The following is a 25,768-nucleotide window of genomic DNA, read 5'->3' on the forward strand; positions in this document are numbered from 1 at the left end:
AAAAGTTGTAACATTTTGACTTTCATGTTTGTTAATGTATAATTTAAACAATTCATGATTGAATATATGCTATCGTATATTTGTAGGAGTTAATGTAAGCCCATGTTAATTATGCCACTATTTCTATGCACTATTTATGCTAGTTCAACTCTTTTTATACTCAACCACAAGCTATTATACATTCAATGGGATGAAATTTCTTCACGCCCAAATTGATTTTTGACACACACATGTAGGTGATGAGGTACTAAAATGCATATGCCCTCCATCGCAACAGCCAACAGGAGTGTTATACTCAACTTTATGACGTTAACGGTGTGTTTGGATAGAAGGAAATGGAAAGAAAAGAGGGGGAGGGAAATGGAGAGATGTGATATCTTTCATTTGGATAACAAATGAGGAAGTAAGGGGATTGGAGGGGAGAGAAAGGGAGGGATTAAATTGTAGGAAAATGATCCTCCAACAATGGAGAGATTTGGAAGGAAAACTCACCATTCTTCTCTCCCCTCCCTTTCCCTCCCCTCCCCTCCTCTTCTCCTCCCTCCCCTTCTTTTCCTTCCTCTAATGTTATCCAAACACACTGTAAGATTGCTGGGAATGATCGATCAAAGACTGGCGGAGTGACAGGACATTAACTTGGATCACCTAATATTTGCCTAGAAAGCTAATAAATAGTTTTATTGCTCAATTATGGAGCAACATGCCATCTTCCCATACTTCACCTAAACCTGAGGAGCAACGAATCAACGATTGAGTCCATCGAATTTAAGCACTTTCTAAGCTCAAATGTTGAACATTGAAGCTGCACTAAGGCCTATGATAATGAGCCGCTCTAAATTCAGTTCGTGCATCGTTCCCAATCAAGTTCCAAAGGTTGCACACAACAAGGATTATTAGTTCATTACCAATAGGTCAAGACGTAGCCAAAAGATTGATATAAAACTAAACAGCAAAAGAGAAGAGAAAGAGTATGATGGCATGAAAATGCCAGAATTTGAACTCAATGCCATGTCAATAAGTTTCCAAGAAAATATAAATATACCAGAGTTTTCAACTTTCCTTCAAAAAAAAAAAAAAAAGAGTTTCAACTAGTGTCTGAATGTCTTATTTAGCTAATGCTTCAGTTTTTTTTTTTTTTTTTTTTTTTTTTTTTTTTTTTTCCTAATAATAAAAAAATAAAAAATAGCTAATACTTAGTTATAAAACTAAATCAATCCATCAATAATCAATCAATAACTTATATACTAAAAGACACACCAGCAATGACACATGTCATCGTCTAGTGTGTCCTTAAATATATATATTTTTTCTATTATTTTCTTGGAGAAAATATTATTTTAAGTAAAGTATAATGAGGTAGAAAAAAAAGTTGATTAAAATGTAAATAACCTTAATTGTAATAAAATAATTATTATCTAGATCATTAATTATAGAAAAAAATTAAATACAATAACTTCTTTAGGAAAAATATCATATATGTTGTAGATTATCAACATAAGATTTTTATTACTTATTTTTGTTAAGTAAATTACCTAACTTGATAACCAATATTTACGTAAGAACATCAATCAATAACTATATACTACGTATAATTTATTGATTGATAACTATTAATTATTATATAAATTACCAAAATATAATTTAAAATATATTGATATTTAATTAGAGTTCTTATCGGTAGAAAGATTGAATAAAAAATAATAATATGTTGTAAGTAAAGATATTATTTTAGGTTGCATAGTTTTGATTGGTTGAAATTATAGAGTTATTTTATTAGTGTGTACAAAAAAAAAATTATTCACAAGGTTAGTGCATAATTTGAAAATTTTATAACACTTTAACAATACCACACCGAATGCTCAAATGCTTAACTTTAAAGTACATAATTTGCTGATCGATCGATTTTGTCATGACTACATTTCATTTTAGTAAATGTTTTGGTACTTTAACTCACACTAATTTTTGACAAATTTTTTCGATTAAATTAACACTGAAAATTACCGTGCATGGCACGTGACCTAAACTAATTTATGCTATTTTCAACTCAATGATATACAAGGTAGTAAAACAAAAACACACTCTTAACTATAAAACGATATGGCTAGCTAACAAAATAAATGAGCTCGCTAATTTGCTCTACTTTGATAACTCTATCTAACCTAAAAACAAATCCCTTTAGTCGATCGGCTTGTTAACGTAGGTCAGTAACAGATTAGCGTACCTTTTACATATGGAAAATTTGTCTAAAAGGGACTTATATGTTCACTATTTTGTATGGAAGGACCTAGTTCAAAGTGGTCTAAAAGGACCTCATAAGTTTGTTTTGTTGTCTAGGAGGACCTTGAGGTCGGAATCCGGTGGTTGACTTTTTTTTACTCCGACATTGACCTGACACATGATTTCACGTGACTTAAAAAAACGAATACCTTTTAATGTTTTCTACGTTTTCACTTATTTTTCACGGATTTTGCTCAGATTTTTTCCCCAACTTCTCTGTCCTCCTCAAGAACTTGGGTTCCTAACTATGAAAATAGATAATACACCCGGGTGCACCATGCTCATGGTGCACCCGGGTAAACAAAAAAAGGCGGAAAGAACATATAGTGTTTGATAAAGAACATACCTATGTTTGACAAAGAACATACCTTTAATATGTTTTTTTGAGTGTGATCAGTGTGTTCTTTGAGTAAAATTATATGTTCTTTACATTATAACTTATGTTATTTAACATATGTTGATAAGCATATATGTTTTTTTGGGTTTAATAATACAAAGTATGTTCTTTGAATTTGGTGTGTATGTTCTTTAAGTTCGTAGTGACGCCCAAATTCTATTTTTTATTATAATATGTTATATTTAAATTACTTTTATTATAGTAAGTTCTTTGAGTTTGAATAATGTGTTATTTAGGTATTAACTATATGTACTTTACAATATAAATTATGTTCTTTTAACATATGTTATTTTGAAATTTGATATTGAAATCTTAAATTATTTTTAATTGAAAATAATATTAGAGTAAAAAAACTAAATTATTATGGGAAGTTGAATTTTTTTTTGGAGAGATAAAAAACTATTTTTTGGGGAAATGATATCTTTGGTAAGGATTTTTTAAGAGGTGATCAACATTGGCATGACTCGCATCCCGACCCGATACGACGGCCCGAAATAGGATGAGTTTGGGAAAACCTAAAACTGCATTTTTAGTTAAAACTTGAATCGGGCTCGAAAAAAGCCCGAAACAGCTACTTTTCTACGGGTTTGGGCACGAGAAATTATGATATGGCCTGACCCTACTCGATTTTATCACCTCTAAATTTTTTCCGTTAATAATGTGTAATTTTTCAGAAAATTTTATTAAGTTTTTATTATATCTTTATGTTCTTTGGTAATGCATGTTTTTTTGTCAAATACAAACATGTTCTTTGTCAAATACATGTATGTTCTTTATGAAACACAGGATGTTCTTTCCGCTTTTTTTTTTATTTATCCGGGTACACCTGTGTGTATAAACCACGGATTATTAGGTAAGAACAACGTTTGGCTTTTTTGTTTGTAATTCAAATTCCTTCCCATATTTTTGCACCTATTTCCCTTTCACCATTTAAGACCAGAAAAAGAAAAAAAAATAGAGGTACAAAAGAGGATATGAAAATGACGAATGAGAGAGAAGAGAAAATTCATACCTAGGCCAAGTAAGTCCATCCCCTCCTTTCTGACTCGAATTCAATTTGGTAGATGAGAGCAAGAATTTCAAGACTTCAATCGTCACTCCTTCATTTATTATTCGACAAAATATCATAGTAGAGAGATAATTTGGGGTTAGAAGAGAGAGAATGAAGTCTTGGAGGAAAATTGTGAAAAACAAAAAATTAGTGGTTTTTTTTTTAAGTCACGTGACAATAACGTGCTAAGTCAACGCCGGAGATATTAAGTCAACAACCAGAATCTGACGTCATGGTCCTCCTAGACAACAAAACAAACTTATAAGGTCCTTTTAGACCACTTTGAACATATAAGATCCTTCTAGACAAAATAGTGAACATATAAGTCCCTTCTAGACAAATTTTCCATTACATATTGAATGTACTAATCAACAAACAATTTATAAGGTCCTTTTAGACCACTTTGAACATATAAGGTCATTCTAGACAAAATAGTGAACATATAAGTCCCTTCTAGACAAATTTTCCATTACATTTTTTTTTTTTTTTTTTTTTTTTTTTTTTTTTTTTTGCTTCAAGAGAGGTAAGCAAATACCAAAGAAAAAAGAGAAAAAGCACACTACAAGCTACTGAATGAAAAATAACAGCTACCTAAGGAGGGACAAATCGTGGCATGGCCACGCCTCTAGTATCCTCCTCTAAAATACGATTTAAATCTACCGGAATATTATTATAAAATATAAGTTGAGAGTCTTGAATAGCTCCGCGATTGGCCAACCAATCCGCCGCTCGGTTCCCTTCACGATAAACATGTACCACTTTCACTTCCCATCTTTGTTCATTTATCAAGCTCCTGCAATAGATTATATCGTGAATGTTTTCTCCTCTTAGCACATCTTTTCTGTGAAGTGCTTGAACACACGCCAAATTGTCAAGTTGAATTTCTAATCTGGTTAGCTGCAAGTTCTTTGCTATTTCCAATCCCCGAGTCAGAGCCATTACCTCTGCTCTGAAGGCAGAACAGTAACCAAAGTTACTCGAGAAAGCTGAAACACACTTGCCTGCATAATCTCTGATGATTGCGCCACCACCAGCAGGACCTGGGCAACCCTTTGCCGCACCATCACAATTCAGCACATACCACCCAAAATCAGGCTGACACCAGGAGACATTCACTTGAATACGCGGCTGCTTAATGCTGCTAAACTCTTCTTTGTTTCTCACCCAAGCTCTTCTTGCCTCCTCATATCTTACTTGAAGAAAAGCACAAAAATCAATGGGAAGTTCATCTCTCCTGTTAAACACATAGCAGTTGCGCCATCTCCATATCCACCACAAAGTGATCCAAGTAAACCACCCAGCTCTCTGCATCTTCATGGTCTAGATCCTTCATATTTTTCACTATCCAATCCCTAATGCTTCCATTGTAAAACTGATTTGAAATCATCGGGGGTTGGTTAAAGTCTTTCTCCAAACAACTTTTGCAGCTGGACAATCTCGCAATATGTGTAGATTAGTCTCTTCATTTACTCCACAAATGTAACACTTGGAATCATCAGTTAGTTTGCGCTTAAATCTGTTCAAGTTCCCCAACAAACAGTCATGACACGTAAGCCATAAGAAGGCCCTTATTCTCTGCTGAACCGGAGCTTTCCACACAACCTCCCAGCACTCATCATCTATTACATCAGTATTGTGTTGCATTATACGAATTGCAGACCTTATTGTGAATCGTCCTTTGTCTCCATCCTTCCAATAAACAAGACCCCTATGCTTGGATCTACTCGAACCTCATGATTCTGGATAATTTTCAAATATTTTTCCTCCAAAAAAGGTGAAAAAATATCCCAACGCCATCCAACATCTTCCTCCCACATTTCCCCTACGGTTGCTCCCATAAGTTCCTCTGGCAGGGGCTGATTTGTAAGGTCAGACAGTGGCTGATCCGTGCACCACCGATGGTCCCAGAACAATGTGCTATTGCCATTACCAATAGCCACACGAGTACCTTCACCAATCACCTTAGCATTCTCAGTGATGTCGTTCCACACATTCGACATCCCCACCTTTGGTACGAACATATCAATGTCGCACCTTCCTTTGCAATATTTTGCTCTCAACACTCTTGACCATAAAGCATTCGGTTCTGCAAGAATTCTCCATCCAAGCTTCGTAAGGAAGGCAGCATTTGCCTGTCTAGCCAAAGTGATGCCAATTCCTCCTTGCTCCATGGGTCTTTGCATCATCTCCCATGATAAAAGGTGCACCTTACGCTGATCCTCATCACCTCCCCATATGAATTGCCTAGTATTCTTGTCAATTTTATCACAAATACCACGAGGTATTTTTGCCGTTTGCATTGAATACATGGCCATGGTCGACAATGTTGACTTTGCTAGAGTAATTCGGCCAGCCAAGGATAAGTATTTCGACTTCCATCCTGCCAATCTTCGATCAATCTTCTCACAAAGATGATTGTAAGTATCAAGAGTAACACGGCTTGTCAATGTAGGCATCCCCAAGTACATTCCAAGGTCTTCCGTTTTTTCCATATGAAGAGCAGCGCTTATAGACTCACATGCTTCTTCACTCATATTATTCGAAAAATAGACCCTTGATTTGGCCAAGCTGACCTTCTGCCCTGAAGCCTCACAAAACCGTTTCAAACAGTGATGAATGATCTCAGCTTGGTCTATAGTTGCTTCCGCAAATAGAATGATGTCATCCGCAAAAAATAAATTAGATAACAAAGGACCATTGCGGCTTGCTCGGATTGGTTTCCATTTCCCTTGAATTATTTCTTCCTCTATCGTTTGGTAGAACCTTTCCATGCACATTACAAATAAATACGGGGATAATGGATCTCCTTGGCGGATTCCTCTACTTGGTTTGAAAATCTTCGAAGGTTCACCATTCCACAATACTTGAAGTGAAGCCGAAGTCACACACTCCATTATCAATTCAATCATGAAAATAGGCAAATTCATTTGGAGCAAAGTGTCTCGAATGAAAGACCATCGAAGTCTATCATACGCTTTCTCAAAATCTATTTTGATTGCCATATACCCTTTACCTCCTTGCTTCCTTTTCATAGTGTGTATGACTTCATGCACAATCACAATGTTATCCGTGATTTGTCACCCCGGCATAAAGCTTGCTTGGGTGTTGGAGATGATATGAGGGAGAATGGGTTTCAATCGATTCACCAAGACTTTTGTCACCACCTTGTAGGCTACATTACAAAGTCCCAAGGGTTGAAATTGAGAGGCTAGTTCTGGTTGCTCAATCTTGGGAATGAGAGCAATGAAAGTATCATTTAGATGCTCCGGTAAGCCTTTCCCTTCCAAAATTGGAATAATCGTGCTATACACTATTTCAGCCACAATTTCCCAATTTTTTTGATAAAATAACGCTTGGAAACCATCCGGCCCCGGGGCCTTCAGCGCTCCCATCTCCTTAATCACTTTTTCAATTTCCACTCTAGAGTAAGGTAAGGTGAGGGCTCTCCAATCTTGTGCAGATAGCTCTGGAAAAATATCAGAGGGAACATCAAAGAATTCAGGTTCCCCTTCTTCACTAAATAAAGTCGAAAAATAATTCACAATGTGCTCCTTAATTTCAACTTTATCTTGCAGCCAGACATCATTCGAATCTTTAATAGCCACCACCTTATTTTTCCATCTCTTAACAACTGTGCTCAAGTGGAAAAAGGTCGTGTTTCGATCTCCATGCTTCAACCAGTCAATGCGCGCCTTCTGGTACCATAAGATCTCTTCTCTTTCCAAGATTTCATCCAATTCCCTCCTAAGTCGAGCCTCTAGTTTAATCAAGCCCCTGTCAACTTTCACTGCTAATTTCTTTTGTATACCAGCAATACGCGCATGAAGCATTCTTTTCAGCTTAAAAATGTTGCCAAAGACATCTCTATTCCAATTTTGAAGATCATTCGATAGTTTGCTCAGAGAGTCCATTAGATTACCTTGCACATCCCACTTCTCCGCCACAAAATCTTTAAATTTTTCATGAGTTAGCCATGTAGCTTGGAACCTAAAAGGTCTATGAAGGGATTGCAATGGGGTAAATCCATTAGGGGATATAAAGAGGGGGCAATGATCAGAACTTACTGCCGGGAGATGCTTCATCATAGCCTTATCAAAATGAGTAGCCCACTCTCCATTACAAAGTGCTCTATCAAGTCTTGCACTTTGCCTTGTTTCCAATGACTTGCCTCTTGACCAAGTGTGTGACGATCCTGTAAATTCAACCTCAAGCAAATCCATCTCTTCAACCCACTCATTGAAGAGTCTTGATCGCCTATTGGTCTCAGCACATGATTTATTTCTCTTCGAGGGATACCTTGTATCATTAAAGTCCCCCTCCATTAGCCACGGTTTATTGTGAGTCATAGCAAAATCCTTGAGCTCTCTCCAAAGATCCTGTCTTTTTGAAGGGTCCGGGCTAGCATAGATAGCCGTAAAATACCAAGGGACATCACCACACCTAACAATCTCCATTGTTATATATTGATTATGCTGGCTAATCGGATTGACAGTAACAAAATTGGTTTTCCAATACACCCAAATACCTCCGCTAAAACCCACAGCATCCACTCTCGAGTGTCCATCATAACCAATAATCGAGGCTATTTTAACTGCTTGGTCTCCACCCATATGCGTCTCAACCAAGGCAATTACATCCGGTTTATTAAAATTGACTATATCTTTCAAAGAAGAAATAAAATTTCTGCTACCCGCCCCTTGTACATTCCAAACCATACAAGACACAGGCAAAGAGTCCAGGTTTAAATTTGGGATACTATCTTCCATAGACAAAGGAATAGAAGGTAGAGAAGACACATAAGCTTGTCTAATAAGCATCAAGAGACGCTGGAATTCATTGGGGATTTTCAATGTCATCACCAATTCCGGGGGGTTCGAAATAGGCGGTAGCATCGACTCCATTTGCACTTCCATAACATGTATCAAGGGGTTCATTATTACCTGGTAAGGTTGATTTGTCAATGTCCCTATACATATTGTCTTCTCCGGGGATATCTTCAGGAAAATTGGGGATGGAACTTGAGACATGTGTGGGACTGACGGTCTGCTTGATCACTGCTTGTTGTGGCTGCTCAATAGGTTCTGATTGCTTCTCAGTGGCTTGGAAGTGTCGTGTAGGATTAGCTTCAATACTAACTTCAAAGTTCTTTTTTGGCTGCGACTCCAAAGTGTTTGTTATGTCTACCAAAGGGGGGGGCATTATTTTGAATGGCTTTTTTCTTTTTTTCTTGATAGACTTTGCTATGAGTCTTTTTTTACTTTGGAAATTGTTGACTTGAAAAGATATTTTTCCCTTGATCCTTTGGAAAATTATCTTTTATTTGCTTGATTGGCTGAGAATTATCTCCTAAATTCATTGTTGCAATATTGCCCTCAATATTATCATTCAAATTCTCCTCCAAATCTTCAGCATCTTTATCAACTTCCATATTTATCTCATTCTCTTCCCCATCTTGCGCAGTAAGGATACCAAATCTCGAACCTTTAGCTTGATTTACGGTAGCAGAATTATTAGGCATATTCTTTCCTAATTTACCCCCACCAAGATTCTGACCAGCTACAGCAATCTCCGCCACCTTGGCCACCACTTCCCCTGCTTTTCCACCACCCTGCACTGGTTTTTCAACTCTTGGATCCCTTTTCCTAATTGGTTTCTTCACTAACATCCACGAACCAAAATCCTCATTGTCCTCCGGTTTTAATCCTTGATTATGCAAAGGATTGTCATGAACAATCATTGAAGATTCTACTCCATCTGCTTTAGTTAAAGGGCAATCATCCTCCACATGACCAAGCTTCCCACACTTAAAACAAACCATCCTGATTCCCTCATATTGGACTCTCCATATGCGCCCTTTAAGCCAGAATTTCGAGAGTAATGGCTTAGACAAGTCAATTTCTACACTTAGTCTTGTAAACTGCCCCCTCTCCGCTTGAGCCGTGGTCTTATCCACCCTTAGAACTTTTCCAATCTTCAATCCTACCTTGTTCAAGAAACTCACATCAAAGTATTCCACCGGAAGATTTGGAATGCGCACCCAAGCAATTAATACCTTCATCGGAGCCTCATCCGGAACAAAATTCGGAACCCATTTTCTTATAGTCAAATATTTATCATCAAGTAGCCAAGGTCCCTGTGTTAGAACATAATTATAATCTGCCTGACTTGTGAACCTTGCAATATAGTAATTGCATCCTATATCTGTCAGAGTAAGGTCACCTTTGATGTTCCATTTTTTCTTAAGCCTCCTCATCAGTCCCATGTATCCCATTTTTCCGCTAAACATCTTGATAATCAGCGATGTTTTCCATGGTTTTCTCAGTTGCTTTTTCTCTTCCTTCGTGAGACGGATAACAGGGCACCTCTCATCATTTAGAACTTCATCAGGTATCTCCTCATCATCAGAAATGTCCTCATCATCTGTGTCCTCCAAGGGTATTGCCATCTGAGATGCATTATCCTTATTCAAATCCTTCTTCATGAGGTCCCTGTTGATAATCCAGTACCTTGAGGATTGAATGACAAGCGCATATTTTCGCCATTTCTCTGCACATTATTGAATGACAAGCGCATATTGAATGACAAGCGAACCAATTGATCACGTTCTTCAGTGGAATTCACAGTCTCATTAGGGTTCTTGGGGTTTCCAGTCGAGAGCATTTTTTGAGAGAGATACTAAAATTTTTTTGTTAGGTTATTTAGACAAAGCAAGGTTTAATTTGGCCTTTCCATTACATATTGAATGTGCTAATTATTATTATTATTATTATTATTATTATTATTATTATTACTACTACTACTACTACTACTACTACTACTACTACTACCACCACCACCACCACCACCACCACCACCACCACCACCACCACCACCACTATTACTATTACTATTTTGGACAAGAAGTTCTAACAAAACATTAAAAAACACCAAAGAAAACAAGGACAAAATAAAAGGACCAAAAACATACTATTTAGAATAGTTTAAGGACATTTATATCCCTAGAATATTTGTTTAATGTAGCTAACATCTAAAAAAGCTTCCCAAACATAGATAGTTAAGGTGCGTGCGTCGCACGCGTTAGCCACCCTAGTATATGAAAAGGTGTGACCCAAATTATATAGGTTGATTGTTTAATTTGGTGGAGCATTTGTGCATATTCTAAAAGCTTCCGAAAAAATCAAGCAATGTAGTAATTGTTCATGATTTCTTTAGACCTACTTGAAAATTCTAGTGGATTTTTGCCATTAATAGAAGCAACAAGAATATATGGTTTGTAAAAGATTTTATGGCTACAAGAATGATGACTAGAGTTTTGGAATAATTTCTTTCAACTTGCATCTTCAACTATATATATAATCAACACATACACACATAAGAAGCCATGCGTATACACAAGTCTTCCTACCAGGCCATTTTACCCTCCTTATAAAACTATTTTGCATTGCATTGTACTCTCTTATTTTTCATATAATAGATTATTTTGGGTTTTTTTTCCTCTGTCGAGGATTTTTCATGTTAAACATTTTGGAATATTTTTTTTTTTTTGAGACCTTTATTTATTCAAACTTATAATACTTTTCATGTTAAATATTGTGTTAATTTACTCTTTGTCATGGGTGCTCATTGGAAAAATGCATTATTTAAAATCCCTATCATATTAATGAAGTTCAAATTAATTTTTAACATATCATGAAGTTCAAATAAATATCCAATTTATATTAAGTAGTCTAAACAATGATTAATTTAAAATTTGTTTACGATAGAACTCATTTATCATTATCATTGTGTATTAAATATTTGAATCTCAAACTTTATCCCAAAAAAATTCATCGATAAAAATTTGACTATGAGACATAATAATTGCAGTTAAGAGATTCAAAAACACAATTCAAAAAAATTTCTTGAATGAACTCGGTCATTTGATGGCCTGGCAATATAAACAATCGTACAACCTTGTATGCTTCGCACTAGTTAGAGAACCATCACCGGATTTGACACTGCCAATTACTGGTGGATTGCCACCTAATGGGGAACCTGTAAAGAAAATGAAAAGGTTATAAGACATTTTCAAAAAGTATTCGAGTTTGAAAGTGAAAAAACGCAGTAAGAGAAGTTGGAAATGAAGAAAATTAAAACAGTAAAAAAAGATTAAAGCCAATTATATATATGATACTAGTAAAATTATAAGCCATTTTCAAAATGAATTCGAGATTGAAAATTGCAATAAGGGAAGTAGGAAGCAAATTAATTTAGAAATAAAAATAGTTGACATTTAGAATGTATACCAACAGTACATATCAAAAGGTCAAAGGATTAAAACACATCATCTGGGGATTCAAAGTTCTACAGGATGCAATGAGGTCATATATCATCAGGGTCAAAGAACACTAAAGTTCTATATTCACATGAATCATAAATAATAATTGTTGCGGATTGCCCAAGTTTTTCTTGAAACACATATATAGCACAATTGTGATAACGTTTAAATTTCTTTTCGGGCACAATTTGCTAGTTGGCATAGTGGAAAAAGAGAATTGGAAAAAATGGTTGTGATCATCTAAATGATCCTAAATTCAAATACCTTACCTCATATACGATTTTCTTTTGCATTTCGTACTTAGTTTTAGTAGTTCATTTTTTTTTATTAAATATTGATTTATATATAAAACGCCATACGCCATTTACAAAGAGATTTAAATATAGTAAATATTCCCGTTGTATCCTTATGTTTTTTTACGTTTGGAATTATGCATGGTTATTAAAAAATTATGTAAAGTAGAGGTATAGAGTAAGAGCTTGCCCAGGTTACTCAATTTGAGTAACAAATTGTGTTACTCAAATGGCATTTTATGTAAATATTGCTTCTTCCCCTTCTCCCTCCTCCCTCATTTCTCATTTATAAACACAAGCCCCAACCACCATCATTTCCAGTAGATCTATCTAAGCATCACCATCATCTCGCCGCCACCATGATCACCATCATCTCGCCTGATCCTGCTGCTGACGATATGGTGGTGGCGGTTCTGCGCCTACGCCACTGCTGCTGATGCCGACTGCTGGTCGGTTGCCACGGTTACTACGGCGGCTGCTGCTGCTGATAAGTCTATTTTATATATATTTTTATTCCCCAACCCATGGCCATATTTGTGCTCATTTAAGTTTTCTAAACTATTTTTATTACTAATATACATTTGCGAATGTTTTTGTAGAATTGGTATTATTTTATAGGAATTTACAGATTTATGATAATTTCCAATCTTATTGGAGTTTGAATGTATTTATGACAAAATATTTGACGCCCAAGGCCAAGCTAGATTTACTTTTTTTTTTAGGGGAAACAAGCGAATTACTCATTAATTAATAGCCAAAGCATCCATGAGTACATAAGAAGCTACATTAGGGGGAACATAATTTTCCCACATCTGTACTACTCCAAATGGCAGGAAGCTTGCAAGGTTGTGGGTAGCCATATTTCCTTCAAGCTTAACGTGCCTCCATTGTAGGCTTGAGAATAAGTAGCTTTGATACGTAGCGTCACACATAACAAAGTCAAGATCAATAAGATACGTAGCCCCCTTAGACAGTCTGTTGATAACTATTTGGCAATCCGATTCGATAATCACCTTTTTCACATCCAAACTTGAGGCCCAATCTGATCGCCATGACTATGGCTTTTGCTTCAGCATTTTTGACAGGCCACCATGCCTTAATTCTTCTAGATGCAGCAAAATTACTTCACCCTTCAAATTTCGCACAATGGCACCTAGCCTCACCCAACCCTCAGCTACCAGGGATGCATCAGTGTTTATTTTGATGGTTCCTACAGGGGGAGGAGACCAAGTAGTGGGACTGGGTTGACGGGGGATTGTTGGAGACTTGTAGATGGCATTGGAGTATTTATTCGTTTCCTCGACCCACCTCAGAACACGAGCAGTCAAAATGTTGTTTGGTGTGTTAGCGTTCTGGAAGACCTTGAGATTTCGTTCATGCCATAGCCTCCACATAAGATACACACCACGCACTACTGTCACGGATTATACTACTACCTCCGGTTCATTTTAGTTGCAACAATTTTCATTTTGGGGTGGTTCAAATTACTTGCAACAAATTTTTTTCCTTATTTGGTAACTTTTGGGCTGTAAAATGACTTATATGCCCTTACTTTTTTCTAATCTATCTTATTAATACTCCTAATTTAATTTGCTTAGTTTTCTGTTTTAATTCATTAACCTAACTATTCCCACCAAATTTACCCCTTCCCCTTTAAATTCCTTCATCTCCCAACCACCTTCATTGTATCTGCATTCAATTCACAATGAAGATGGTTGAGAGAATTCAATTCTGGAAATTTTTTCCAGAAATCCCACTCCCCCAAACCCTACCTCTTTAAATCTCTCACTCTCTTACTCTCTCTCCTCTTTTTCTTCAAAATTTCTGGGTTTTTTTTTCCTCTTCTCTCTCTTCATTTTCGGGGTTTTCGACTCTATTCCAACTTAATTCTCCTTGAAAATGTCTTCTTCTCTAGGGAAAAGCCCAGATCTGCTATGCAATGAGTCCCTCTGTTCTGGATCCACACCATATCCACCAAAACCAGGCGTTACTAGGTATATACCTCGTCGTGGTTCTGATGTTATGACGCTAGTTCGTCGTGCCTCTGTGATAGCACGTAGAAAGATTCGTAGGGCTAAGCTAGTAGAGTACATCTCTAGTGGCGATGATGACAAGCCCATAAAGAGTTCTGGGTCTAAAAAGGTCATTCCTCCACCTCCCACTACAGAACTGGAGATTGTTTTTACTAAGGAAGGTGGATCTGCTGCTGTGGTGGCTGTTCCTGCTGCTTCACCACCACCAGACGCTAATTTTGAGACTAGGTCTTCTGCATTGCCAGAGCTGACTGCTGGTGAAGTCCTCCAGCCACCTGTGTCCCATCCCATGATGGGTGGGAGTACTTCTGGGCCAAGCGCAGGTACTAAGCGCATGAAATTTGGCTTACGTGAGGGGTTGAAGCCAGATGATGTTCTGGAGGCTTACCTTCAGATCTACTACCCCCAGTAGTCCCTTCCCCCATAGTAATTGGGCAGCGTAATTTCTATTACCCTAATCTTTTTCTATTGTTCTAATTTTTTGTTAATTATGCTGTTGATGAGACCCTTGTTTTGTGGTTATGCTATTTTTGGTTGTGTTGGTTGTTTGGGTATGAGTTGATGAGTCCCTATTATGTTTGGATTGATTGTTTGGTTTTGTGTTGGTTATGTTGATAACTTGTGTTGGTTTGTTGGTGGAATGCTGGTTTGGTTGTGTTATGTGTGGGTATGAATTGATGAGTCCCGTTTGTGTGATGCATTGAGTCCCCCCCACCCACCTTGCATCAACTTGAATGCTATCCAAATAAGGAAGGGACTTATCCAATAGCTATTTGAGTTTCTTGGATGCTCTGGTTACCTCTGTTTGAGGTTTCTATTGAGGTACCATAACTCATTGATGCCTTGAAAGATAACTTAAACCCTTTCTGATGGATGCTAAGTACCAAAACAGGTTTTGTTTTCATTAATTTCAAAAGGTTGTAATTTTTACAAAACCAAACCTAATCTGCATACATGGCTGCCTAAGAATTAGCAATTTAAATTTGTACCAAAATACACCTAACCAATACCAAAACAAAGAACAAAAAACATGTTAAGAATGTACTGGTTATGTGTGGCAGTCTATGCTTTTGCTATCAAAATTGGTTCCTTGTAATCTTCAATCTGCATCAACTTCCATTTGGCATTCATCTGCACCATTAGTGGGATTGTGATTCAATCAAGATAGTTAACAACTTCTGCAACTAGTTCCTTGTCTACCTCTAGCACATCTGGTAGTACCCCTTGCCTGTCTAGGCTCCTTTTTTCATGTATGGTGGTGTGTAGTTGTTTCCTCCTTTTCTTGTTAATACTTCAACCATGCATGATTGAAGAGTAATCCAACTGTATTTGTTCAACTCTAGATCAAAATCTTTGAATGCTATTTCAACTTCTCTAATTAGTTCATTTAAATTTTGAGGGAATGACTGATATTGAAGTGATTGAATGACATTGAAGAGTCCTAAGTTAGAACATTCATGTCTGGTGATTGAGCTGGTTGAAAAACAAACTGTATGTTGAATCCATATGCTTGAGTTTCTTTTGAAATTCTGGATCTTGTGGTATTTGATGAGGCCTTGCATTGTCCCATTGAATAATTATATCCTGGGGCAGCTGTGGGGGCCATTGTTCATGTATTGTGGGAAGCACATGATTGAGTAGCATGTCCCTTATTGCTTCCTTGTTTATACTCTACACTGCCTTAGCCTCTATGGTTCCTTGTTTACTTTTTTTCTTTTCTGCTTCATACTTCACAAAAGGGAATAGACCATACTTCCCACCATGTAAGAGTTGTTTGTTTGCGTCATACAATGGTTTGCCTATCATGCCCAAAAACATAGCCTTCACCTTAAACCTTCAGGACTGTTGTGCTCTGTATGGACCATCTTCTGTTGGAAAAAGATAGAAAAGTCCTTGTTTATGGGTTTATAAAAAACCACTTCTCATCAATGTGTCTCACTTGTTGCATGTCAACAAATGAAGGGTCCCCTTCAGCAGGAATTGGAGTAATGTGACTAAGAACCCATTCCAGTCTTGCTATTTTGTGGTTGTCAGTTAGTGCTGGCTTGTTTTTTCTTGTGTGTGTTCTAAGTCTACCAACAATAGCAGACTTAGAAATATGAAGGGCTGCAGCATATCATCTTTCAGTTTGTCTCTTGTACAAAGGCACCAATGTTAAGAATTCATCAGTGTACTCTTTTTGTTTTTCTACCAACAATACCTAATTTTTTGGTCCTAACATCTACAATATTTCCCTCTAACATGTGTTTCTTAATTACCTGAAACCATCATGTTGTTGTTGATTTATGCACATGATGCTTTCTGGCCAAATTGGATAAAAATCGTCTTGGCAATGAGTCTCCCTGCATATTGAGTATAATCTCATCAACAAGTTGGCGCTTTTCTTCTACAGTCATTTATCTGCTTTGTCTGCCATACATATGAAGTGGACCATGTTGCTCACCATCATCATCTGCATCATAACCAGCTTCTTCTTTTGAATTGCTACTGTATTCTTCAGTTTCCGGTTTAAAGTAGCCTTCATCTGTGAAATGCTGCCATGCTGCCATTGTTTACTCCTCATTGTACAGTTGATTTTCATTCAAAAAGAGTTCTTCAAAGAACTTTTCCATGAGTCCCTTACCTTTTTTTTTCAGGTTATCTGAAGGTGATGAAGTGGTGGCTGGAATTTTTTGGATGGTCTTCAACAGAGCCTAAAAGAACTGAACATGGATGCTGCTTTTGATTAACTTAGCACTGTGAATTTAGGCTAATTTAAAACTAATTGTAGGCTTGTGTAATTTGTAGGGATTTCGTTTTGTAAAAATTAAATTATCTTCCCTTTATCCCCCAACCCCTCCCTAATTTCTCTTTCGGTTGATAAACAAACAGTGATGTTCTTTGGAAACTCCTCTGTTTATAAGGGGATTTGATTTGAATGTTATGAACAGTGCAGAGTTTAGGGTATTTGCCAAATTTTTTGAATTTGGCTTGAAATTTTGGGAGGGAAATTCGTGGGAAAGTAAAAAAGAGGGAACTCCCTCTTAATTTTGGCTGAAAAATACGAAGGGAATTCACACCCAAATCAAATTGTGAGTCCCATGTGAAAAGTCAGAATTATTTGGGTGGGAAATGTCCACCTCACCAAATTTTTCCACTACTTTTACTTTATTAAAAATAGACCCTACATGGTTTCCCCCTCATATTTTACTCCCTTAATTACTTTATCTACACATGCTTAAAGCCCCTGAAAAGTTTTGCCTTGGTTTGCGTAAAGTTGTCCTTTGTTGCAACTAAAATGAACCGAAGGTAGTATTAATCTAGATTTACTTAGTTCGGTAAATAGGGGCTTATACGACGCGTATTAATCTATTAAAGTGGATCAAATAATGCAACAGTGAATCTGGGCAGAAGAACTCTAAGAAAGAGAAGCCCAAATTATAAACTAAAGCAAGGAAATAAGATAGGCTTGCAAGTTTTACCGGGCCCGATCGGGTGAGGCCTGGCCGGATGGGCGAAAAATCTATTCATCTGGACGCGCTAATCTTGCGCCTACCTGATTGTTTTGTGATGTCGATTAATGGGTACTATAAATACCCATATTTTTCATACGAAGGCAGTAGTTTTAGATAGTTAATTCTTTTAGTTTGGATTGTTTTCTTTTTCTTTTTACGCAACTTTGTTTTCGTATTTGTTATTTTTATGTTCTTTGACTTTTCTTATTAGTAGTTTTATTATCTCTGTTTAACTGTTTTCTTATTGGTTTTATGATTTATTGTTTTCTTATTTTCCTTTATGCTTTGTTTAATTGCTTTGGTTTGTTTAGATATAATTATGCACGAGTAGTTAAATTCTAGGGTTCTTGGGGATTCATGATTAATATGAAGGGATAATGTATTATTATTGATTGTCAATGTTTTGAGTTAATTTCCTATTGATTTTTATAATGCTATCCAATTAGATCTGCGCAGGTCTGATTGTATGAGATCGATCAAAGATCAAATCAAGAAAAACTCAGACCATACCTCATGGATCCCCAATCAAGAGAGAGTACTTCGTTTTTCAATAGGCCGCGATTCGCTGGTGAGGTGCAATTACAGTCGCGGTCGTTGTACGGAGGTGAGGTGCGATTCGCTTTTGAGGTGCAGGTTACAGGGAAGGTGTAATTACAGTTGAAGGTGGTTGTGATTGGTGGTGATGCTCTCCTGGTGGAGTGCTCTGGTTGATGGTTGTTGGTTAGGCGGCAATTGGGATTAGCGATTGATGGTGGTTGGTTAGGCGGTAGTTGGTGAGCAGTTATGGTGGATTGTGCGGTAGTTGGTGAGCAGTTGGTGGATTGTGTGGTTATTGTTTTTGCTTGAATATCTGTTACGGTTGTTGTTGCTTGAAGATCCGTTAGGTTGGGTTAATGAATTGGGGGAACAGGGAATTGTGCTTGCATGAGGAGAAAATGAAGTAACATTAAGTGAGTGGTGGTGAAAAGAAAAGTAATGATGCATATTAGCTATTATATTGAACCTACCAGCCAATTAATGTCTGATATCAGTTAGTATTAGGGACATATTAGACATTAATAATAACAACGTATCAGCCAAGATCCATATAAGCAAACAAGAGGAATACATCAGCCAACAAGAGGAATATATCAGCCAACCGAAGAAATATATCAGCCAACAAAAAGATGAAATCGGGAAACAAAAGCAACATGTTAGCCAACAAAATAAACATGGCAGTCAACCAAATGAAACATATAAGCCAACAATTAAGATATACATATCAGCCAACAAAAAAATATATCATCCCACTAAAGAAACATATAAGCCAAATGATGTTTGATATCAACCAACAAAAGAGGAAAAAAAACATATAAGCCAAATGATGTCTGATATTAACCAATGAAAGGAAAAAAAAAACATATCAGCCAACAAAAGGAATATATTAGTGTAGTTACCCAATTGTGTCTCCCCAAAACCAAACCCAGTGATGAATATCTTTCACGTCGAATGATAATCGAATGAAGTGAAAGTGTGAAAAGTCTAGTGTTGTGGTGGTTTTTATTAAAAATCCTTCTTTCTGTTTTTGAAAACCTGCTCTATTTTTTAAAATAGCCAGTCTAATTTAGTTTGTTCTATGATAAGGGTCCAATAATAGTGTAGTTGGATAGGGCTCGAAAAGAGTTTTCCAACGATATATTATAAGCCCAATTCTGATGAATAATGAGGAAGTTATGGCCAAAATAATAAACTAGGCCCAATTTGGTTCTTATATGCGGCCCAATGATCTAGAGGAGGGCCTATTATCATTCCTAAAGCTATTAGGATTGATTATAATCTTGTAGAATTATCTAGAAGGTTCTCTTTTATCCTAATGGGATTAGGATTGATAATTATGATTAAGAGTTTTACTTGGAATAAAATAAGTATTTTTATGAAAATACGAATTTTACCTTAAACACGGATTTTATGACTTAATTATATTGAGAAGTGGATTCTGCGTGGAAAACGTGTTATTTTCCAGAATAGCGCCTGGCGCTAGATCTGTCGTCTGGCGCTAGTCTTGTCGCCTGGTGACAACTGGTGATAGGATGTGTTTTACTCCGTTTAAAACTTAATCTCTTTTCTATCGGTTTCCAGACTATTTTTCTATAAATATGGTCCTTGGACCTCCGTTTTGAATCTTCAATTCTCATCAAGAATTCTCTAATTCTCTCTCTTCTCTCTTAAGCATAAGCTTTCTTTCTCTCTCTTTCTAAACCAACCCTTTCTCAAATACAATTCCGCATTCACAAGATCTAGACACACCTAGCCTAGTTCGAAGTTGCCTTCGCCCTAGTAATGAAAGGTTGATAATTTCTGAGGGTTTAATCTCAAATCCATTCTAAACTTTTTAACTCTTTCTTTTAAATTATTTGATTTAATTCTATGATTGATAAATTTTATTGAAGTTTACTAACTGTAGACACCCATTTGTGTCTCCCCAAAACCAAACCCAGTGATGAATGCCTTTCACGTCGAACCATAATCGAATGAGGTGAAAGTGTGGAAACGTCAAGTGTTGCGGTTTAGTTTTATTTAAAATTCTCTTCTATCTGTTTTCGAAAATAACTCTATTTATTTAAAAATAGCCAAACCTGTTTAGTTTAGTCCATAATTAAGGTCCAATAATAGTGTATTTGGATGGGGCTCGAAGAGACCTTTCCAACGATATATTATAAGCCCAATTCCGATGAATATTGAGGAAGTTATGGCCAAAATACTAAACTGGGCCCGGTTAATTGTTTACATACGGCCCAATGATCTAGAGGAGGGCCCAATGTTAATTATTATTCCTAAAATTATTAGGATTAATTATAACTTTCTAGAAGTTTCTAGAAGGTTCCTTTTAATTCTAATATTATTAGATCTAATAATTATTTATTTTAAGATGGACTTTTATTTGGAATAAAATATTATTATTTTATTATTATTATTATTATTATTATTATTATTATTATTATTATTATTATTATTATTATTATTATCTTTGAAAACACGTTTTTATCTTCTGTACGGATTCCGTAGATCAAGTTGATTAAAGATCGGATTCCGCGTGGAAAAGCGCGTCTATGTCGGACTGTCGCTAAACGACAAGTCTGTCGCCTCGCGACAGAGTGAATTTCTGGCGACAACGTGTAGTTTTATTCCTTATCAAATTCCATACTTTTCCGGACTATTTTCCTTATAAATAAGGTCCCAAAACTCCGTTTTCATTCATCAATTCTCTCAACAATCAACTCTCATTAAGAATTACTTAATTCTTTCTCTCTCTTTCTTTCTAAACTAGCTTTTACAAACACAATATTCCGCATTCACAAGACTTAGAATCATCTAGCCAAGTTCGAAGTTGCCTTCGCCCTAGACGTGCAAGGTTTATACTTTTCTGAGGGTTTGGTCCAAATCTAGTCAAAACTTTATTTAATTTGATTTCAATTTAATTATTTAATTATTCTTTACTATTTTCATTGAAGTTTACTAACTTGTGCATTTTGTTATTAGAAAGAGGTACGAGGCTTCAAAGTAAGTAGATTAGCTTACTCTCTATTTCTTTCACAATGTAGAAAGCATGTTTATCAATGTTTAATTCCTAGTATCATGTTAGGATGTTTTTAATGCTTTCTAGTTTTATGTTTAGGATGCCTTTACTCTTTTCTAATATTATAATATCATGTTAGTACCATGTTAGGTTTAAAGCTTTGATCTTTAATGCTTAGTGACATGCTAGGATTTGTTATTAATCTTGTTAATATCATGCCTAGGATCTTGCTATTATATTTATGCTTTATTATTAACATGATTGTTATTGTTGTTATTATTATATCATTATTATGTTGCTTGATATGTTATTTATTGTTATTGCTTGATCACACCTTTTAAGCTTGTTTAAAGGGAATTTGTATTTGAAATCACGCTTTATAAGATAATTAATAATTTGGTTTAGGCTAATGTGATTTTAATTCAAGTGATCGCCAATAATAGATTTATTTGTGCATTAATATTCAACCAACATAGATAAACAGGTTTAGGGTAAATATAATGTTTGCATGTTAGTCAGAAAGCGCACATGAATACGAGTAGAACAAAGTAGAGGCCTATTTTATAGGGCGGGTCCTTTCTTTTGTAGATTGGATTCATACCCTCATCCCCGAACCCTGTTTGGTTCAAGACCTTATGGAGTTGATGGTCCTTTGGATCGTTTTTGGGTTTACAAGTTCCTAAAACTTGTTGGCGACTCTTTTGCTCTCGTTTCTTTCCCTTTGGAACGCCACCATACTTTAGTGTATGATCACAGTGGGGTTCAAGTTTGGGATCGTAATTCTTGAAATATTCCCTACAGTTTTTGGCGACTCCACTGGGGAGGATTTCTATTTATATTCCTGAAATTTATTTTGGCAATTATTTAGAATGAGCGGATGAGACTCGAAAAATTCTAAGTATTTCATGTGCGTAATTTGATTAACATTATTGTCATATGCATAAAAAGGTTCTCATTAGATAGACCAATGAGTAAAAAACATAGGATTTTTACACGTAGGAAATTTGAGAAATTTCTTTCACAACTAGAATCGAAATAATACTGCGAAATCTGGAAAATTCTAAGAACACAGATACCTGCTGAGGCATGTAGGAACTAGCGTCTAGAAAACAAGGCTTGTCGCCAGTAAAGAGCTTCTGTCGCCTGGCGACAGGGGTTCTTTTGCGGCGACAGTCCCTGTAGTCTGGCGCCAAGTTCTTCCAATACCGAGCCAGAACTCTGCCTTCTTGTTTTGACCATTTCTAGTACTGTTAGCTCGATTCTACTTCCTGATTGAGTTCTTTTCTCACTTTTCTGAAACCCATATGTGTTCTACATATGGACATAACCCTCTGGGGGTTCACGCTTCACCTACCCAATTGAACGCTCCTGGCAACAACGGGTACATGCAAGTTGTGAATCCACCAAACCATGGAAGCAAGTTTTTAACTTGCGGGGTCCCATCCATACGCGCCAACCCTTCACGGTTAGGTTTCCGCGGGATGCATCCGGACTCATAACCATGGACCCTCTTTGACTTAACCCATATCCTTGAACTTTAGAGAACTAGAGCCATGGTTAGGTTGCAAACTCATTGCATCATATTGTGACTATATGAACTACTTGTGCATCCTTGTTTGTGCATACTATATATGTGTTAACCGTTTGTTTGACTTGTGTTCAAAACTAAATAAATTGACTAATGACTAAAAGGACTTTGTCTAATTAATCAATTAATTAATTTGGAATTAATTAAAGGCCAATAAATTAATCAACTTGACTTAGTACGACTTTAGGCATGTCCATTTAGACTAAAATTACTGGAAATAGTCTAGATTAATGTTCCAGTAATGGCGCAGAAATCTGGGTTGTGGCGCCTCTGTTTAGTGTCTGTCGCCTGGCGATAGTTCTGTCGTCTGGCGATAGACTTTAAACAGTGGCGACAGTTCTGTCGTTTTAGCGACAGTCCAGTTTCTTGCTCGAGTCATCACGACGAGTTTAATTAAACAGTCTACTAATCAGTTTACCGATTTATTAATGGTTCAAACCATGTCCAAGTCTTTAATTGAGTCTAGGCACTTAAAGTCCCATGGTCATACACTAGAGTCAAAGCATGTCACACACACACATTTATAAAGCACACACATAACATGTTTGTCACACCATGACCATGTCTAGGGAGTCTTGCATGCGTGTTTTCCGTCATTTTTTTAGGGGGGTAAGTCGGATATTAATCCTCCAATTAAAAAACTCATTAAACCTACCCCTAAAACATGCACCCTATTTTTGCTTTTTTCTCTTTATTTTTAATTTTTAAACCATAAAGTCAAAGTCAATTAGAGTCGGGTTATTAAAACAAATATGGTTTAACTTACAGCGCGTGGACAAGAAAGGAAGGGCGTTTAATCAAGGACAACACTTTCGTTCAAGTCTTACTTTTTGACAAACCAATCGGTAGGAAAAGGAAATCTTAAGAAGATAATGGCTAGTCAAGAAGAACTTAATGAAGTTAAGGGAGTGGTAGCCAACTTGGCTGAGATATTGAAAAACTTAACCCTGCAAATGAATGACCCTGTGAAACAACAGCAAATGGACCTAATCCAGGAAATCTTGGGCAAACTGTCTGACGACTTTAGATTCCAAGGGATTAGCTCACAAGGGGTCTCGGTGGATAAGGACCTTCTCCCGCAGAAGTTCAATGCCAACGACATCCCTAAATTTAAGCCAATGGATAACCCTTACTTTCATTTAAGAGCATTTGAAACTGTAATGAACATTAAGGGGATAGACAAGAAAGCCTTTCATTCTGTATTTTCTTTGTCTTTAGAAGCTGTGTGTCAACAGTGGTACTTTTCACTTGATAAAGAAAAGACCTCTAGTTAGGAATCTATTGTAAGTGCTTTCATTGAAAGATATAAATGTAATATTCAAGTTGAAACTGATCATAGAGAACTTGAAATTCTAAAGCAAAAAGAAAATGAAGGCTTCACTTCCTTCTTTAATAAATGGAGAGAAACCACTGCAAAAATGGTTGAAGTACCTAGTGAGAAAGAGTCCGTAAGGATGTTCATTAAGAACCTCCAAGAGAAATACTCCAAACATCTCAGGTACCAAAGTAATTTGTACACCTTTAAGGCCGTCTATGATATTGGTATCAATATTGAAGACGACCTAGCCAAACAAAAAGCTGCTAACAATAATTCCAACAGTGGCTGGAAAGGTAAGAAGAACGACAATCCTTCTTCTTCTAAATCCACCCACTCAAATAATGTTAGCACTTTTAATCTGAATGAAGTCCTAGCTATGAACAATAGCCAAGGACAAAAGAAACCATTTAGGAAAAACTATACTCCTATTGGTATGAGTTATGACACCGCGTTTGACCGTTTACATGCGAAAGGTCTTATAACTCCTATTGGACCATTTGGGGACCCACCTGTCGAAAGGAGAACGGCTAACTGGAACCCAAATGCACATTGTAAGTATCATCAAGGCAGGGGTCATCCTACGGAAAATTGTTGGAGGCTAAAGGAAGCCGTCCAAGATTTGATTGATAGTAACAAACTTCCATTGCCCCTGCAAGCAAGAAGCCAAGCATCAACACCGCACCACTGTCGGATTCCTTGGCCATTTCTGACGAAGAAAATCAAGCGGACCCATCTAGTCTCATAGAGCCTATTGAGACCATTGAAGAAGAAATCTTCAAAGATGCCGTTGAATCCCATGATCAAGAACCTGCGACTAGGCAGGACGTATACGTATTAACGCTACTTTTGGCTGAAGTAAACAAATTACTGTTTCAAAACAAGGAGATTCTAAGAGAACAAAACGAGATGCTCAAGAGTAGACCTCCACCCAAGGAGAAGAAACCTTTCTCTCTTCAAGTAATTGACACTCCCAAGAAGAGTAATAAACTTTATACTCCAATTGGGACGTCATATGCTAACATGTTCAAAATGCTCTCCGAGAATGGTAAGATCCAACCTCTCGAACCGAGACCATTTGAGTTGCTAAAGCGGACAGACAGGTATTACTGTTCATACCATCAATCAGGCGGACATACAATAGAGAATTGTTTTAAATTCAAAGAATTGGTTCAACGACTGATTGATGACAAGAAACTGGTCCAACTCCCACAAGATGCCACGATCAATGGAGTATGGGACAGTGGTGATGAGGATGTCTACCTCAAAGATATCGAAGAGACTCCTCTATCAACAATATACCCAGTAAGTGACATTTGGGACGAAGAAGATTTGCCCATAGATGTCCTCACCAGAACCGGGAGAATGCAACCTCCCATTTCAACACAACCTATGCCCACCATTCAACAAGTTCCCATACCAATCATAGAAGACAACGATGTTGTCA

The sequence above is a fragment of the Chenopodium album genome, chromosome 20, assembly GCF_948465745.1.
Source record: "Chenopodium album chromosome 20, dcCheAlbu1.1, whole genome shotgun sequence".
NCBI lineage: Eukaryota > Viridiplantae > Streptophyta > Magnoliopsida > Caryophyllales > Amaranthaceae > Chenopodium > Chenopodium album.